An 18,277-nucleotide genomic window follows, 5' to 3' on the forward strand; every position below is an offset into this window, starting at 1 on the left:
TCCTCCCGGGAACTGCCAGCGGAGGCTTTTGGGGAGCGCGCTGCCAACTCTTGGCTTGGCCGGGGGAGACCTGCCGTCTCTGTGGCTCCAGCCGGCCAGCAGGCTGCAGGGTCGGGCGCATCGGCCGTGGGGCTCTGGAGCTTGCTGCCCTGCCCGTGGGCGGGGCCTCCACGGGCCAGCCAGGTGGCACAGGGTTCCTGGGGCTGCGCCTCGTCCCGGCCCGGCCCAAGGGAGGTGGGGGGAACCTCGGAGGCGCCCAGGAACGCAGGAGGGCCCAGACTCCGGCCCTGCCAGCCCTCGGAGAGGGCCCACGCGTGTCCGCTCGGGCTCAGGAGGCCACGGTGGGACAGCCAGTACCCCAGCACCGAGCTCATCTCGCGTGGACCACCCAGTGCGCGTCAGGAGTAGGTGTGTCCCAGCAGGAGCCCCTAGGAACAGCCCCGCCCTACCAGCTCTTAGCACAGGGAGTCCTGGTCTGCACATGCATGAGCCAGGGAGCCAGAGAGCCAGAGAGCCAGAGGAGGACGCTGCCCTGGGCTCGAACTGTCCTCAGAGAATGTTTGTATGACCCGGGGATCCAAGGGAGGTGGGGGGAACCTCGGAGGCGCCCAGGAACGCAGGAGGGCCCAGACTCCGGCCCTGCTGGCCCTCGGAGAGGGCCCACGCGTGTCCGCTCGGGCTCAGGAGGCCACGGTGGGACAGCCCGTACCCCAGCACCGAGCTCATCTCGCGTGGACCAGCCAGTGGGCGTCAGGAGTAGGTGTGTCCCAGCAGCAGCCGCCCCCCACCCCGGGAACGGCCCCTCCCTAGACAAGCCTTCCCTGTGAGGAGTCCTGGACTGCGCACGCGCGAGCCGGCGAGCCCGCCAGCCAGAGGGAGATGAGGCCTGGGGCTCCTCTTCCCTCCGAGAATGCTTGTGCGGCCTGGGGGCGCCCGCAGGTGTGCTGCCGAGGCCTGCCGCTGCCTCTAGCTAGCACCTGGGGCCAGTTGGCAGTGCCGGCTGGCCAGCCTCCTAGAGCCAGGGCTGGCTGCAGCAGGCTCCGCGGGCGGGCGGGCGGTCGGGCGGGCGGGCGGGCGAAGGGCAGACGGGTGCCGAAGGGGCCCGCCCGCACCGCTTCTAAGCGCGCCCTGGAGGCCAGGACCCCAGGGGGCAGAAGTGGGTCTGGCTTTGCATTGCCCGACCAGCGGGAGGGAGCCAGCCAGGGGCAGCCAGTTGCATCCTCCCGGGAACTGCCAGCGGAGGCTTTTGGGGAGCGCGCTGCCAACTCTTGGCTTGGCCGGGGGAGACCTGCCGTCTCTGTGGCTCCAGCCGGCCAGCAGGCTGCAGGGTCGGGCGCATCGGCCGTGGGGCTCTGGAGCTTGCTGCCCTGCCCGTGGGCGGGGCCTCCACGGGCCAGCCAGGTGGCACAGGGTTCCTGGGGCTGCGCCTCGTCCCGGCCCGGCCCAAGGGAGGTGGGGGGAACCTCGGAGGCGCCCAGGAACGCAGGAGGGCCCAGACTCCGGCCCTGCCAGCCCTCGGAGAGGGCCCACGCGTGTCCGCTCGGGCTCAGGAGGCCACGGTGGGACAGCCAGTACCCCAGCACCGAGCTCATCTCGCGTGGACCACCCAGTGCGCGTCAGGAGTAGGTGTGTCCCAGCAGGAGCCCCTAGGAACAGCCCCGCCCTACCAGCTCTTAGCACAGGGAGTCCTGGTCTGCACATGCATGAGCCAGGGAGCCAGAGAGCCAGAGAGCCAGAGGAGGACGCTGCCCTGGGCTCGAACTGTCCTCAGAGAATGTTTGTATGACCCGGGGATCCAAGGGAGGTGGGGGGAACCTCGGAGGCGCCCAGGAACGCAGGAGGGCCCAGACTCCGGCCCTGCTGGCCCTCGGAGAGGGCCCACGCGTGTCCGCTCGGGCTCAGGAGGCCACGGTGGGACAGCCCGTACCCCAGCACCGAGCTCATCTCGCGTGGACCAGCCAGTGGGCGTCAGGAGTAGGTGTGTCCCAGCAGCAGCCGCCCCCCACCCCGGGAACGGCCCCTCCCTAGACAAGCCTTCCCTGTGAGGAGTCCTGGACTGCGCACGCGCGAGCCGGCGAGCCCGCCAGCCAGAGGGAGATGAGGCCTGGGGCTCCTCTTCCCTCCGAGAATGCTTGTGCGGCCTGGGGGCGCCCGCAGGTGTGCTGCCGAGGCCTGCCGCTGCCTCTAGCTAGCACCTGGGGCCAGTTGGCAGTGCCGGCTGGCCAGCCTCCTAGAGCCAGGGCTGGCTGCAGCAGGCTCCGCGGGCGGGCGGGCGGTCGGGCGGGCGGGCGGGCGAAGGGCAGACGGGTGCCGAAGGGGCCCGCCCGCACCGCTTCTAAGCGCGCCCTGGAGGCCAGGACCCCAGGGGGCAGAAGTGGGTCTGGCTTTGCATTGCCCGACCAGCGGGAGGGAGCCAGCCAGGGGCAGCCAGTTGCATCCTCCCGGGAACTGCCAGCGGAGGCTTTTGGGGAGCGCGCTGCCAACTCTTGGCTTGGCCGGGGGAGACCTGCCGTCTCTGTGGCTCCAGCCGGCCAGCAGGCTGCAGGGTCGGGCGCATCGGCCGTGGGGCTCTGGAGCTTGCTGCCCTGCCCGTGGGCGGGGCCTCCACGGGCCAGCCAGGTGGCACAGGGTTCCTGGGGCTGCGCCTCGTCCCGGCCCGGCCCAAGGGAGGTGGGGGGAACCTCGGAGGCGCCCAGGAACGCAGGAGGGCCCAGACTCCGGCCCTGCCAGCCCTCGGAGAGGGCCCACGCGTGTCCGCTCGGGCTCAGGAGGCCACGGTGGGACAGCCAGTACCCCAGCACCGAGCTCATCTCGCGTGGACCACCCAGTGCGCGTCAGGAGTAGGTGTGTCCCAGCAGGAGCCCCTAGGAACAGCCCCGCCCTACCAGCTCTTAGCACAGGGAGTCCTGGTCTGCACATGCATGAGCCAGGGAGCCAGAGAGCCAGAGAGCCAGAGGAGGACGCTGCCCTGGGCTCGAACTGTCCTCAGAGAATGTTTGTATGACCCGGGGATCCAAGGGAGGTGGGGGGAACCTCGGAGGCGCCCAGGAACGCAGGAGGGCCCAGACTCCGGCCCTGCTGGCCCTCGGAGAGGGCCCACGCGTGTCCGCTCGGGCTCAGGAGGCCACGGTGGGACAGCCCGTACCCCAGCACCGAGCTCATCTCGCGTGGACCAGCCAGTGGGCGTCAGGAGTAGGTGTGTCCCAGCAGCAGCCGCCCCCCACCCCGGGAACGGCCCCTCCCTAGACAAGCCTTCCCTGTGAGGAGTCCTGGACTGCGCACGCGCGAGCCGGCGAGCCCGCCAGCCAGAGGGAGATGAGGCCTGGGGCTCCTCTTCCCTCCGAGAATGCTTGTGCGGCCTGGGGGCGCCCGCAGGTGTGCTGCCGAGGCCTGCCGCTGCCTCTAGCTAGCACCTGGGGCCAGTTGGCAGTGCCGGCTGGCCAGCCTCCTAGAGCCAGGGCTGGCTGCAGCAGGCTCCGCGGGCGGGCGGGCGGTCGGGCGGGCGGGCGGGCGAAGGGCAGACGGGTGCCGAAGGGGCCCGCCCGCACCGCTTCTAAGCGCGCCCTGGAGGCCAGGACCCCAGGGGGCAGAAGTGGGTCTGGCTTTGCATTGCCCGACCAGCGGGAGGGAGCCAGCCAGGGGCAGCCAGTTGCATCCTCCCGGGAACTGCCAGCGGAGGCTTTTGGGGAGCGCGCTGCCAACTCTTGGCTTGGCCGGGGGAGACCTGCCGTCTCTGTGGCTCCAGCCGGCCAGCAGGCTGCAGGGTCGGGCGCATCGGCCGTGGGGCTCTGGAGCTTGCTGCCCTGCCCGTGGGCGGGGCCTCCACGGGCCAGCCAGGTGGCACAGGGTTCCTGGGGCTGCGCCTCGTCCCGGCCCGGCCCAAGGGAGGTGGGGGGAACCTCGGAGGCGCCCAGGAACGCAGGAGGGCCCAGACTCCGGCCCTGCCAGCCCTCGGAGAGGGCCCACGCGTGTCCGCTCGGGCTCAGGAGGCCACGGTGGGACAGCCAGTACCCCAGCACCGAGCTCATCTCGCGTGGACCACCCAGTGCGCGTCAGGAGTAGGTGTGTCCCAGCAGGAGCCCCTAGGAACAGCCCCGCCCTACCAGCTCTTAGCACAGGGAGTCCTGGTCTGCACATGCATGAGCCAGGGAGCCAGAGAGCCAGAGAGCCAGAGGAGGACGCTGCCCTGGGCTCGAACTGTCCTCAGAGAATGTTTGTATGACCCGGGGATCCAAGGGAGGTGGGGGGAACCTCGGAGGCGCCCAGGAACGCAGGAGGGCCCAGACTCCGGCCCTGCCGGCCCTCGGAGAGGGCCCACGCGTGTCCGCTCGGGCTCAGGAGGCCACGGTGGGACAGCCCGTACCCCAGCACCGAGCTCATCTCGCGTGGACCAGCCAGTGGGCGTCAGGAGTAGGTGTGTCCCAGCAGCAGCCGCCCCCCACCCCGGGAACGGCCCCTCCCTAGACAAGCCTTCCCTGTGAGGAGTCCTGGACTGCGCACGCGCGAGCCGGCGAGCCCGCCAGCCAGAGGGAGATGAGGCCTGGGGCTCCTCTTCCCTCCGAGAATGCTTGTGCGGCCTGGGGGCGCCCGCAGGTGTGCTGCCGAGGCCTGCCGCTGCCTCTAGCTAGCACCTGGGGCCAGTTGGCAGTGCCGGCTGGCCAGCCTCCTAGAGCCAGGGCTGGCTGCAGCAGGCTCCGCGGGCGGGCGGGCGGTCGGGCGGGCGGGCGGGCGAAGGGCAGACGGGTGCCGAAGGGGCCCGCCCGCACCGCTTCTAAGCGCGCCCTGGAGGCCAGGACCCCAGGGGGCAGAAGTGGGTCTGGCTTTGCATTGCCCGACCAGCGGGAGGGAGCCAGCCAGGGGCAGCCAGTTGCATCCTCCCGGGAACTGCCAGCGGAGGCTTTTGGGGAGCGCGCTGCCAACTCTTGGCTTGGCCGGGGGAGACCTGCCGTCTCTGTGGCTCCAGCCGGCCAGCAGGCTGCAGGGTCGGGCGCATCGGCCGTGGGGCTCTGGAGCTTGCTGCCCTGCCCGTGGGCGGGGCCTCCACGGGCCAGCCAGGTGGCACAGGGTTCCTGGGGCTGCGCCTCGTCCCGGCCCGGCCCAAGGGAGGTGGGGGGAACCTCGGAGGCGCCCAGGAACGCAGGAGGGCCCAGACTCCGGCCCTGCCAGCCCTCGGAGAGGGCCCACGCGTGTCCGCTCGGGCTCAGGAGGCCACGGTGGGACAGCCAGTACCCCAGCACCGAGCTCATCTCGCGTGGACCACCCAGTGCGCGTCAGGAGTAGGTGTGTCCCAGCAGGAGCCCCTAGGAACAGCCCCGCCCTACCAGCTCTTAGCACAGGGAGTCCTGGTCTGCACATGCATGAGCCAGGGAGCCAGAGAGCCAGAGAGCCAGAGGAGGACGCTGCCCTGGGCTCGAACTGTCCTCAGAGAATGTTTGTATGACCCGGGGATCCAAGGGAGGTGGGGGGAACCTCGGAGGCGCCCAGGAACGCAGGAGGGCCCAGACTCCGGCCCTGCTGGCCCTCGGAGAGGGCCTACGCGTGTCCGCTCGGGCTCAGGAGGCCACGGTGGGACAGCCCGTACCCCAGCACCGAGCTCATCTCGCGTGGACCAGCCAGTGGGCGTCAGGAGTAGGTGTGTCCCAGCAGCAGCCGCCCCCCACCCCGGGAACGGCCCCTCCCTAGACAAGCCTTCCCTGTGAGGAGTCCTGGACTGCGCACGCGCGAGCCGGCGAGCCCGCCAGCCAGAGGGAGATGAGGCCTGGGGCTCCTCTTCCCTCCGAGAATGCTTGTGCGGCCTGGGGGCGCCCGCAGGTGTGCTGCCGAGGCCTGCCGCTGCCTCTAGCTAGCACCTGGGGCCAGTTGGCAGTGCCGGCTGGCCAGCCTCCTAGAGCCAGGGCTGGCTGCAGCAGGCTCCGCGGGCGGGCGGTCGGGCGGGCGGGCGGGCGGGCGAAGGGCAGACGGGTGCCGAAGGGGCCCGCCCGCACCGCTTCTAAGCGCGCCCTGGAGGCCAGGACCCCAGGGGGCAGAAGTGGGTCTGGCTTTGCATTGCCCGACCAGCGGGAGGGAGCCAGCCAGGGGCAGCCAGTTGCATCCTCCCGGGAACTGCCAGCGGAGGCTTTTGGGGAGCGCGCTGCCAACTCTTGGCTTGGCCGGGGGAGACCTGCCGTCTCTGTGGCTCCAGCCGGCCAGCAGGCTGCAGGGTCGGGCGCATCGGCCGTGGGGCTCTGGAGCTTGCTGCCCTGCCCGTGGGCGGGGCCTCCACGGGCCAGCCAGGTGGCACAGGGTTCCTGGGGCTGCGCCTCGTCCCGGCCCGGCCCAAGGGAGGTGGGGGGAACCTCGGAGGCGCCCAGGAACGCAGGAGGGCCCAGACTCCGGCCCTGCCAGCCCTCGGAGAGGGCCCACGCGTGTCCGCTCGGGCTCAGGAGGCCACGGTGGGACAGCCAGTACCCCAGCACCGAGCTCATCTCGCGTGGACCACCCAGTGCGCGTCAGGAGTAGGTGTGTCCCAGCAGGAGCCCCTAGGAACAGCCCCGCCCTACCAGCTCTTAGCACAGGGAGTCCTGGTCTGCACATGCATGAGCCAGGGAGCCAGAGAGCCAGAGAGCCAGAGGAGGACGCTGCCCTGGGCTCGAACTGTCCTCAGAGAATGTTTGTATGACCCGGGGATCCAAGGGAGGTGGGGGGAACCTCGGAGGCGCCCAGGAACGCAGGAGGGCCCAGACTCCGGCCCTGCCGGCCCTCGGAGAGGGCCCACGCGTGTCCGCTCGGGCTCAGGAGGCCACGGTGGGACAGCCCGTACCCCAGCACCGAGCTCATCTCGCGTGGACCAGCCAGTGGGCGTCAGGAGTAGGTGTGTCCCAGCAGCAGCCGCCCCCCACCCCGGGAACGGCCCCTCCCTAGACAAGCCTTCCCTGTGAGGAGTCCTGGACTGCGCACGCGCGAGCCGGCGAGCCCGCCAGCCAGAGGGAGATGAGGCCTGGGGCTCCTCTTCCCTCCGAGAATGCTTGTGCGGCCTGGGGGCGCCCGCAGGTGTGCTGCCGAGGCCTGCCGCTGCCTCTAGCTAGCACCTGGGGCCAGTTGGCAGTGCCGGCTGGCCAGCCTCCTAGAGCCAGGGCTGGCTGCAGCAGGCTCCGCGGGCGGGCGGTCGGGCGGGCGGGCGGGCGGGCGGGCGAAGGGCAGACGGGTGCCGAAGGGGCCCGCCCGCACCGCTTCTAAGCGCGCCCTGGAGGCCAGGACCCCAGGGGGCAGAAGTGGGTCTGGCTTTGCATTGCCCGACCAGCGGGAGGGAGCCAGCCAGGGGCAGCCAGTTGCATCCTCCCGGGAACTGCCAGCGGAGGCTTTTGGGGAGCGCGCTGCCAACTCTTGGCTTGGCCGGGGGAGACCTGCCGTCTCTGTGGCTCCAGCCGGCCAGCAGGCTGCAGGGTCGGGCGCATCGGCCGTGGGGCTCTGGAGCTTGCTGCCCTGCCCGTGGGCGGGGCCTCCACGGGCCAGCCAGGTGGCACAGGGTTCCTGGGGCTGCGCCTCGTCCCGGCCCGGCCCAAGGGAGGTGGGGGGAACCTCGGAGGCGCCCAGGAACGCAGGAGGGCCCAGACTCCGGCCCTGCCAGCCCTCGGAGAGGGCCCACGCGTGTCCGCTCGGGCTCAGGAGGCCACGGTGGGACAGCCAGTACCCCAGCACCGAGCTCATCTCGCGTGGACCACCCAGTGCGCGTCAGGAGTAGGTGTGTCCCAGCAGGAGCCCCTAGGAACAGCCCCGCCCTACCAGCTCTTAGCACAGGGAGTCCTGGTCTGCACATGCATGAGCCAGGGAGCCAGAGAGCCAGAGAGCCAGAGGAGGACGCTGCCCTGGGCTCGAACTGTCCTCAGAGAATGTTTGTATGACCCGGGGATCCAAGGGAGGTGGGGGGAACCTCGGAGGCGCCCAGGAACGCAGGAGGGCCCAGACTCCGGCCCTGCTGGCCCTCGGAGAGGGCCTACGCGTGTCCGCTCGGGCTCAGGAGGCCACGGTGGGACAGCCCGTACCCCAGCACCGAGCTCATCTCGCGTGGACCAGCCAGTGGGCGTCAGGAGTAGGTGTGTCCCAGCAGCAGCCGCCCCCCACCCCGGGAACGGCCCCTCCCTAGACAAGCCTTCCCTGTGAGGAGTCCTGGACTGCGCACGCGCGAGCCGGCGAGCCCGCCAGCCAGAGGGAGATGAGGCCTGGGGCTCCTCTTCCCTCCGAGAATGCTTGTGCGGCCTGGGGGCGCCCGCAGGTGTGCTGCCGAGGCCTGCCGCTGCCTCTAGCTAGCACCTGGGGCCAGTTGGCAGTGCCGGCTGGCCAGCCTCCTAGAGCCAGGGCTGGCTGCAGCAGGCTCCGCGGGCGGGCGGTCGGGCGGGCGGGCGGGCGGGCGAAGGGCAGACGGGTGCCGAAGGGGCCCGCCCGCACCGCTTCTAAGCGCGCCCTGGAGGCCAGGACCCCAGGGGGCAGAAGTGGGTCTGGCTTTGCATTGCCCGACCAGCGGGAGGGAGCCAGCCAGGGGCAGCCAGTTGCATCCTCCCGGGAACTGCCAGCGGAGGCTTTTGGGGAGCGCGCTGCCAACTCTTGGCTTGGCCGGGGGAGACCTGCCGTCTCTGTGGCTCCAGCCGGCCAGCAGGCTGCAGGGTCGGGCGCATCGGCCGTGGGGCTCTGGAGCTTGCTGCCCTGCCCGTGGGCGGGGCCTCCACGGGCCAGCCAGGTGGCACAGGGTTCCTGGGGCTGCGCCTCGTCCCGGCCCGGCCCAAGGGAGGTGGGGGGAACCTCGGAGGCGCCCAGGAACGCAGGAGGGCCCAGACTCCGGCCCTGCCAGCCCTCGGAGAGGGCCCACGCGTGTCCGCTCGGGCTCAGGAGGCCACGGTGGGACAGCCAGTACCCCAGCACCCAGCTCATCTCGCGTGGACCACCCAGTGCGCGTCAGGAGTAGGTGTGTCCCAGCAGGAGCCCCTAGGAACAGCCCCGCCCTACCAGCTCTTAGCACAGGGAGTCCTGGTCTGCACATGCATGAGCCAGGGAGCCAGAGAGCCAGAGAGCCAGAGGAGGACGCTGCCCTGGGCTCGAACTGTCCTCAGAGAATGTTTGTATGACCCGGGGATCCAAGGGAGGTGGGGGGAACCTCGGAGGCGCCCAGGAACGCAGGAGGGCCCAGACTCCGGCCCTGCCGGCCCTCGGAGAGGGCCCACGCGTGTCCGCTCGGGCTCAGGAGGCCACGGTGGGACAGCCCGTACCCCAGCACCGAGCTCATCTCGCGTGGACCAGCCAGTGGGCGTCAGGAGTAGGTGTGTCCCAGCAGCAGCCGCCCCCCACCCCGGGAACGGCCCCTCCCTAGACAAGCCTTCCCTGTGAGGAGTCCTGGACTGCGCACGCGCGAGCCGGCGAGCCCGCCAGCCAGAGGGAGATGAGGCCTGGGGCTCCTCTTCCCTCCGAGAATGCTTGTGCGGCCTGGGGGCGCCCGCAGGTGTGCTGCCGAGGCCTGCCGCTGCCTCTAGCTAGCACCTGGGGCCAGTTGGCAGTGCCGGCTGGCCAGCCTCCTAGAGCCAGGGCTGGCTGCAGCAGGCTCCGCGGGCGGGCGGGCGGTCGGGCGGGCGGGCGGGCGAAGGGCAGACGGGTGCCGAAGGGGCCCGCCCGCACCGCTTCTAAGCGCGCCCTGGAGGCCAGGACCCCAGGGGGCAGAAGTGGGTCTGGCTTTGCATTGCCCGACCAGCGGGAGGGAGCCAGCCAGGGGCAGCCAGTTGCATCCTCCCGGGAACTGCCAGCGGAGGCTTTTGGGGAGCGCGCTGCCAACTCTTGGCTTGGCCGGGGGAGACCTGCCGTCTCTGTGGCTCCAGCCGGCCAGCAGGCTGCAGGGTCGGGCGCATCGGCCGTGGGGCTCTGGAGCTTGCTGCCCTGCCCGTGGGCGGGGCCTCCACGGGCCAGCCAGGTGGCACAGGGTTCCTGGGGCTGCGCCTCGTCCCGGCCCGGCCCGGCCCAAGGGAGGTGGGGGGAACCTCGGAGGCGCCCAGGAACGCAGGAGGGCCCAGACTCCGGCCCTGCCAGCCCTCGGAGAGGGCCCACGCGTGTCCGCTCGGGCTCAGGAGGCCACGGTGGGACAGCCAGTACCCCAGCACCCAGCTCATCTCGCGTGGACCACCCAGTGCGCGTCAGGAGTAGGTGTGTCCCAGCAGGAGCCCCTAGGAACAGCCCCGCCCTACCAGCTCTTAGCACAGGGAGTCCTGGTCTGCACATGCATGAGCCAGGGAGCCAGAGAGCCAGAGAGCCAGAGGAGGACGCTGCCCTGGGCTCGAACTGTCCTCAGAGAATGTTTGTATGACCCGGGGATCCAAGGGAGGTGGGGGGAACCTCGGAGGCGCCCAGGAACGCAGGAGGGCCCAGACTCCGGCCCTGCCGGCCCTCGGAGAGGGCCCACGCGTGTCCGCTCGGGCTCAGGAGGCCACGGTGGGACAGCCCGTACCCCAGCACCGAGCTCATCTCGCGTGGACCACCCAGTGCGCGTCAGGAGTAGGTGTGTCCCAGCAGCAGCCGCCCCCCACCCCGGGAACGGCCCCTCCCTAGACAAGCCTTCCCTGTGAGGAGTCCTGGACTGCGCACGCGCGAGCCGGCGAGCCCGCCAGCCAGAGGGAGATGAGGCCTGGGGCTCCTCTTCCCTCCGAGAATGCTTGTGCGGCCTGGGGGCGCCCGCAGGTGTGCTGCCGAGGCCTGCCGCTGCCTCTAGCTAGCACCTGGGGCCAGTTGGCAGTGCCGGCTGGCCAGCCTCCTAGAGCCAGGGCTGGCTGCAGCAGGCTCCGCGGGCGGGCGGGCGGTCGGGCGGGCGGGCGGGCGAAGGGCAGACGGGTGCCGAAGGGGCCCGCCCGCACCGCTTCTAAGCGCGCCCTGGAGGCCAGGACCCCAGGGGGCAGAAGTGGGTCTGGCTTTGCATTGCCCGACCAGCGGGAGGGAGCCAGCCAGGGGCAGCCAGTTGCATCCTCCCGGGAACTGCCAGCGGAGGCTTTTGGGGAGCGCGCTGCCAACTCTTGGCTTGGCCGGGGGAGACCTGCCGTCTCTGTGGCTCCAGCCGGCCAGCAGGCTGCAGGGTCGGGCGCATCGGCCGTGGGGCTCTGGAGCTTGCTGCCCTGCCCGTGGGCGGGGCCTCCACGGGCCAGCCAGGTGGCACAGGGTTCCTGGGGCTGCGCCTCGTCCCGGCCCGGCCCAAGGGAGGTGGGGGGAACCTCGGAGGCGCCCAGGAACGCAGGAGGGCCCAGACTCCGGCCCTGCCAGCCCTCGGAGAGGGCCCACGCGTGTCCGCTCGGGCTCAGGAGGCCACGGTGGGACAGCCAGTACCCCAGCACCGAGCTCATCTCGCGTGGACCACCCAGTGCGCGTCAGGAGTAGGTGTGTCCCAGCAGGAGCCCCTAGGAACAGCCCCGCCCTACCAGCTCTTAGCACAGGGAGTCCTGGTCTGCACATGCATGAGCCAGGGAGCCAGAGAGCCAGAGAGCCAGAGGAGGACGCTGCCCTGGGCTCGAACTGTCCTCAGAGAATGTTTGTATGACCCGGGGATCCAAGGGAGGTGGGGGGAACCTCGGAGGCGCCCAGGAACGCAGGAGGGCCCAGACTCCGGCCCTGCTGGCCCTCGGAGAGGGCCCACGCGTGTCCGCTCGGGCTCAGGAGGCCACGGTGGGACAGCCCGTACCCCAGCACCGAGCTCATCTCGCGTGGACCAGCCAGTGGGCGTCAGGAGTAGGTGTGTCCCAGCAGCAGCCGCCCCCCACCCCGGGAACGGCCCCTCCCTAGACAAGCCTTCCCTGTGAGGAGTCCTGGACTGCGCACGCGCGAGCCGGCGAGCCCGCCAGCCAGAGGGAGATGAGGCCTGGGGCTCCTCTTCCCTCCGAGAATGCTTGTGCGGCCTGGGGGCGCCCGCAGGTGTGCTGCCGAGGCCTGCCGCTGCCTCTAGCTAGCACCTGGGGCCAGTTGGCAGTGCCGGCTGGCCAGCCTCCTAGAGCCAGGGCTGGCTGCAGCAGGCTCCGCGGGCGGGCGGTCGGGCGGGCGGGCGGGCGGGCGAAGGGCAGACGGGTGCCGAAGGGGCCCGCCCGCACCGCTTCTAAGCGCGCCCTGGAGGCCAGGACCCCAGGGGGCAGAAGTGGGTCTGGCTTTGCATTGCCCGACCAGCGGGAGGGAGCCAGCCAGGGGCAGCCAGTTGCATCCTCCCGGGAACTGCCAGCGGAGGCTTTTGGGGAGCGCGCTGCCAACTCTTGGCTTGGCCGGGGGAGACCTGCCGTCTCTGTGGCTCCAGCCGGCCAGCAGGCTGCAGGGTCGGGCGCATCGGCCGTGGGGCTCTGGAGCTTGCTGCCCTGCCCGTGGGCGGGGCCTCCACGGGCCAGCCAGGTGGCACAGGGTTCCTGGGGCTGCGCCTCGTCCCGGCCCGGCCCAAGGGAGGTGGGGGGAACCTCGGAGGCGCCCAGGAACGCAGGAGGGCCCAGACTCCGGCCCTGCCAGCCCTCGGAGAGGGCCCACGCGTGTCCGCTCGGGCTCAGGAGGCCACGGTGGGACAGCCAGTACCCCAGCACCGAGCTCATCTCGCGTGGACCACCCAGTGCGCGTCAGGAGTAGGTGTGTCCCAGCAGGAGCCCCTAGGAACAGCCCCGCCCTACCAGCTCTTAGCACAGGGAGTCCTGGTCTGCACATGCATGAGCCAGGGAGCCAGAGAGCCAGAGAGCCAGAGGAGGACGCTGCCCTGGGCTCGAACTGTCCTCAGAGAATGTTTGTATGACCCGGGGATCCAAGGGAGGTGGGGGGAACCTCGGAGGCGCCCAGGAACGCAGGAGGGCCCAGACTCCGGCCCTGCCGGCCCTCGGAGAGGGCCCACGCGTGTCCGCTCGGGCTCAGGAGGCCACGGTGGGACAGCCCGTACCCCAGCACCGAGCTCATCTCGCGTGGACCAGCCAGTGGGCGTCAGGAGTAGGTGTGTCCCAGCAGCAGCCGCCCCCCACCCCGGGAACGGCCCCTCCCTAGACAAGCCTTCCCTGTGAGGAGTCCTGGACTGCGCACGCGCGAGCCGGCGAGCCCGCCAGCCAGAGGGAGATGAGGCCTGGGGCTCCTCTTCCCTCCGAGAATGCTTGTGCGGCCTGGGGGCGCCCGCAGGTGTGCTGCCGAGGCCTGCCGCTGCCTCTAGCTAGCACCTGGGGCCAGTTGGCAGTGCCGGCTGGCCAGCCTCCTAGAGCCAGGGCTGGCTGCAGCAGGCTCCGCGGGCGGGCGGGCGGTCGGGCGGGCGGGCGGGCGAAGGGCAGACGGGTGCCGAAGGGGCCCGCCCGCACCGCTTCTAAGCGCGCCCTGGAGGCCAGGACCCCAGGGGGCAGAAGTGGGTCTGGCTTTGCATTGCCCGACCAGCGGGAGGGAGCCAGCCAGGGGCAGCCAGTTGCATCCTCCCGGGAACTGCCAGCGGAGGCTTTTGGGGAGCGCGCTGCCAACTCTTGGCTTGGCCGGGGGAGACCTGCCGTCTCTGTGGCTCCAGCCGGCCAGCAGGCTGCAGGGTCGGGCGCATCGGCCGTGGGGCTCTGGAGCTTGCTGCCCTGCCCGTGGGCGGGGCCTCCACGGGCCAGCCAGGTGGCACAGGGTTCCTGGGGCTGCGCCTCGTCCCGGCCCGGCCCAAGGGAGGTGGGGGGAACCTCGGAGGCGCCCAGGAACGCAGGAGGGCCCAGACTCCGGCCCTGCCAGCCCTCGGAGAGGGCCCATGCGTGTCCGCTCGGGCTCAGGAGGCCACGGTGGGACAGCCAGTACCCCAGCACCGAGCTCATCTCGCGTGGACCACCCAGTGCGCGTCAGGAGTAGGTGTGTCCCAGCAGGAGCCCCTAGGAACAGCCCCGCCCTACCAGCTCTTAGCACAGGGAGTCCTGGTCTGCACATGCATGAGCCAGGGAGCCAGAGAGCCAGAGAGCCAGAGGAGGACGCTGCCGTGGGCTCGAACTGTCCTCAGAGAATGTTTGTATGACCCGGGGATCCAAGGGAGGTGGGGGGAACCTCGGAGGCGCCCAGGAACGCAGGAGGGCCCAGACTCCGGCCCTGCTGGCCCTCGGAGAGGGCCCACGCGTGTCCGCTCGGGCTCAGGAGGCCACGGTGGGACAGCCCGTACCCCAGCACCGAGCTCATCTCGCGTGGACCAGCCAGTGGGCGTCAGGAGTAGGTGTGTCCCAGCAGCAGCCGCCCCCCACCCCGGGAACGGCCCCTCCCTAGACAAGCCTTCCCTGTGAGGAGTCCTGGACTGCGCACGCGCGAGCCGGCGAGCCCGCCAGCCAGAGGGAGATGAGGCCTGGGGCTCCTCTTCCCTCCGAGAATGCTTGTGCGGCCTGGGGGCGCCCGCAGGTGTGCTGCCGAGGCCTGCCGCTGCCTCTAGCTAGCACCTGGGGCCAGTTGGCAGTGCCGGCTGGCCAGCCTCCTAGAGCCAGGGCTGGCTGCAGCAGGCTCCGCGGGCGGGCGGGCGGTCGGGCGGGCGGGCGGGCGAAGGGCAGACGGGTGCCGAAGGGGCCCGCCCGCACCGCTTCTAAGCGCGCCCTGGAGGCCAGGACCCCAGGGGGCAGAAGTGGGTCTGGCTTTGCATTGCCCGACCAGCGGGAGGGAGCCAGCCAGGGGCAGCCAGTTGCATCCTCCCGGGAACTGCCAGCGGAGGCTTTTGGGGAGCGCGCTGCCAACTCTTGGCTTGGCCGGGGGAGACCTGCCGTCTCTGTGGCTCCAGCCGGCCAGCAGGCTGCAGGGTCGGGCGCATCGGCCGTGGGGCTCTGGAGCTTGCTGCCCTGCCCGTGGGCGGGGCCTCCACGGGCCAGCCAGGTGGCACAGGGTTCCTGGGGCTGCGCCTCGTCCCGGCCCGGCCCAAGGGAGGTGGGGGGAACCTCGGAGGCGCCCAGGAACGCAGGAGGGCCCAGACTCCGGCCCTGCCAGCCCTCGGAGAGGGCCCACGCGTGTCCGCTCGGGCTCAGGAGGCCACGGTGGGACAGCCAGTACCCCAGCACCGAGCTCATCTCGCGTGGACCACCCAGTGCGCGTCAGGAGTAGGTGTGTCCCAGCAGGAGCCCCTAGGAACAGCCCCGCCCTACCAGCTCTTAGCACAGGGAGTCCTGGTCTGCACATGCATGAGCCAGGGAGCCAGAGAGCCAGAGAGCCAGAGGAGGACGCTGCCCTGGGCTCGAACTGTCCTCAGAGAATGTTTGTATGACCCGGGGATCCAAGGGAGGTGGGGGGAACCTCGGAGGCGCCCAGGAACGCAGGAGGGCCCAGACTCCGGCCCTGCTGGCCCTCGGAGAGGGCCCACGCGTGTCCGCTCGGGCTCAGGAGGCCACGGTGGGACAGCCCGTACCCCAGCACCGAGCTCATCTCGCGTGGACCAGCCAGTGGGCGTCAGGAGTAGGTGTGTCCCAGCAGCAGCCGCCCCCCACCCCGGGAACGGCCCCTCCCTAGACAAGCCTTCCCTGTGAGGAGTCCTGGACTGCGCACGCGCGAGCCGGCGAGCCCGCCAGCCAGAGGGAGATGAGGCCTGGGGCTCCTCTTCCCTCCGAGAATGCTTGTGCGGCCTGGGGGCGCCCGCAGGTGTGCTGCCGAGGCCTGCCGCTGCCTCTAGCTAGCACCTGGGGCCAGTTGGCAGTGCCGGCTGGCCAGCCTCCTAGAGCCAGGGCTGGCTGCAGCAGGCTCCGCGGGCGGGCGGTCGGGCGGGCGGGCGGGCGGGCGGGCGAAGGGCAGACGGGTGCCGAAGGGGCCCGCCCGCACCGCTTCTAAGCGCGCCCTGGAGGCCAGGACCCCAGGGGGCAGAAGTGGGTCTGGCTTTGCATTGCCCGACCAGCGGGAGGGAGCCAGCCAGGGGCAGCCAGTTGCATCCTCCCGGGAACTGCCAGCGGAGGCTTTTGGGGAGCGCGCTGCCAACTCTTGGCTTGGCCGGGGGAGACCTGCCGTCTCTGTGGCTCCAGCCGGCCAGCAGGCTGCAGGGTCGGGCGCATCGGCCGTGGGGCTCTGGAGCTTGCTGCCCTGCCCGTGGGCGGGGCCTCCACGGGCCAGCCAGGTGGCACAGGGTTCCTGGGGCTGCGCCTCGTCCCGGCCCGGCCCAAGGGAGGTGGGGGGAACCTCGGAGGCGCCCAGGAACGCAGGAGGGCCCAGACTCCGGCCCTGCCAGCCCTCGGAGAGGGCCCACGCGTGTCCGCTCGGGCTCAGGAGGCCACGGTGGGACAGCCAGTACCCCAGCACCGAGCTCATCTCGCGTGGACCACCCAGTGCGCGTCAGGAGTAGGTGTGTCCCAGCAGGAGCCCCTAGGAACAGCCCCGCCCTACCAGCTCTTAGCACAGGGAGTCCTGGTCTGCACATGCATGAGCCAGGGAGCCAGAGAGCCAGAGAGCCAGAGGAGGACGCTGCCCTGGGCTCGAACTGTCCTCAGAGAATGTTTGTATGACCCGGGGATCCAAGGGAGGTGGGGGGAACCTCGGAGGCGCCCAGGAACGCAGGAGGGCCCAGACTCCGGCCCTGCCGGCCCTCGGAGAGGGCCCACGCGTGTCCGCTCGGGCTCAGGAGGCCACGGTGGGACAGCCCGTACCCCAGCACCGAGCTCATCTCGCGTGGACCAGCCAGTGGGCGTCAGGAGTAGGTGTGTCCCAGCAGCAGCCGCCCCCCACCCCGGGAACGGCCCCTCCCTAGACAAGCCTTCCCTGTGAGGAGTCCTGGACTGCGCACGCGCGAGCCGGCGAGCCCGCCAGCCAGAGGGAGATGAGGCCTGGGGCTCCTCTTCCCTCCGAGAATGCTTGTGCGGCCTGGGGGCGCCCGCAGGTGTGCTGCCGAGGCCTGCCGCTGCCTCTAGCTAGCACCTGGGGCCAGTTGGCAGTGCCGGCTGGCCAGCCTCCTAGAGCCAGGGCTGGCTGCAGCAGGCTCCGCGGGCGGGCGGGCGGTCGGGCGGGCGGGCGGGCGAAGGGCAGACGGGTGCCGAAGGGGCCCGCCCGCACCGCTTCTAAGCGCGCCCTGGAGGCCAGGACCCCAGGGGGCAGAAGTGGGTCTGGCTTTGCATTGCCCGACCAGCGGGAGGGAGCCAGCCAGGGGCAGCCAGTTGCATCCTCCCGGGAACTGCCAGCGGAGGCTTTTGGGGAGCGCGCTGCCAACTCTTGGCTTGGCCGGGGGAGACCTGCCGTCTCTGTGGCTCCAGCCGGCCAGCAGGCTGCAGGGTCGGGCGCATCGGCCGTGGGGCTCTGGAGCTTGCTGCCCTGCCCGTGGGCGGGGCCTCCACGGGCCAGCCAGGTGGCACAGGGTTCCTGGGGCTGCGCCTCGTCCCGGCCCGGCCCAAGGGAGGTGGGGGGAACCTCGGAGGCGCCCAGGAACGCAGGAGGGCCCAGACTCCGGCCCTGCCAGCCCTCGGAGAGGGCCCACGCGTGTCCGCTCGGGCTCAGGAGGCCACGGTGGGACAGCCAGTACCCCAGCACCGAGCTCATCTCGCGTGGACCACCCAGTGCGCGTCAGGAGTAGGTGTGTCCCAGCAGGAGCCCCTAGGAACAGCCCCGCCCTACCAGCTCTTAGCACAGGGAGTCCTGGTCTGCACATGCATGAGCCAGGGAGCCAGAGAGCCAGAGAGCCAGAGGAGGACGCTGCCCTGGGCTCGAACTGTCCTCAGAGAATGTTTGTATGACCCGGGGATCCAAGGGAGGTGGGGGGAACCTCGGAGGCGCCCAGGAACGCAGGAGGGCCCAGACTCCGGCCCTGCCGGCCCTCGGAGAGGGCCCACGCGTGTCCGCTCGGGCTCAGGAGGCCACGGTGGGACAGCCCGTACCCCAGCACCGAGCTCATCTCGCGTGGACCAGCCAGTGGGCGTCAGGAGTAGGTGTGTCCCAGCAGCAGCCGCCCCCCACCCCGGGAACGGCCCCTCCCTAGACAAGCCTTCCCTGTGAGGAGTCCTGGACTGCGCACGCGCGAGCCGGCGAGCCCGCCAGCCAGAGGGAGATGAGGCCTGGGGCTCCTCTTCCCTCCGAGAATGCTTGTGCGGCCTGGGGGCGCCCGCAGGTGTGCTGCCGAGGCCTGCCGCTGCCTCTAGCTAGCACCTGGGGCCAGTTGGCAGTGCCGGCTGGCCAGCCTCCTAGAGCCAGGGCTGGCTGCAGCAGGCTCCGCGGGCGGGCGGGCGGTCGGGCGGGCGGGCGGGCGAAGGGCAGACGGGTGCCGAAGGGGCCCGCCCGCACCGCTTCTAAGCGCGCCCTGGAGGCCAGGACCCCAGGGGGCAGAAGTGGGTCTGGCTTTGCATTGCCCGACCAGCGGGAGGGAGCCAGCCAGGGGCAGCCA

The sequence above is a fragment of the Oryctolagus cuniculus genome, chromosome 17, assembly GCF_051225735.1.
Source record: "Oryctolagus cuniculus isolate XC-2025 breed Fujian yellow rabbit chromosome 17, ASM5122573v1, whole genome shotgun sequence".
Taxonomy (NCBI): Eukaryota; Metazoa; Chordata; class Mammalia; order Lagomorpha; family Leporidae; genus Oryctolagus; species Oryctolagus cuniculus.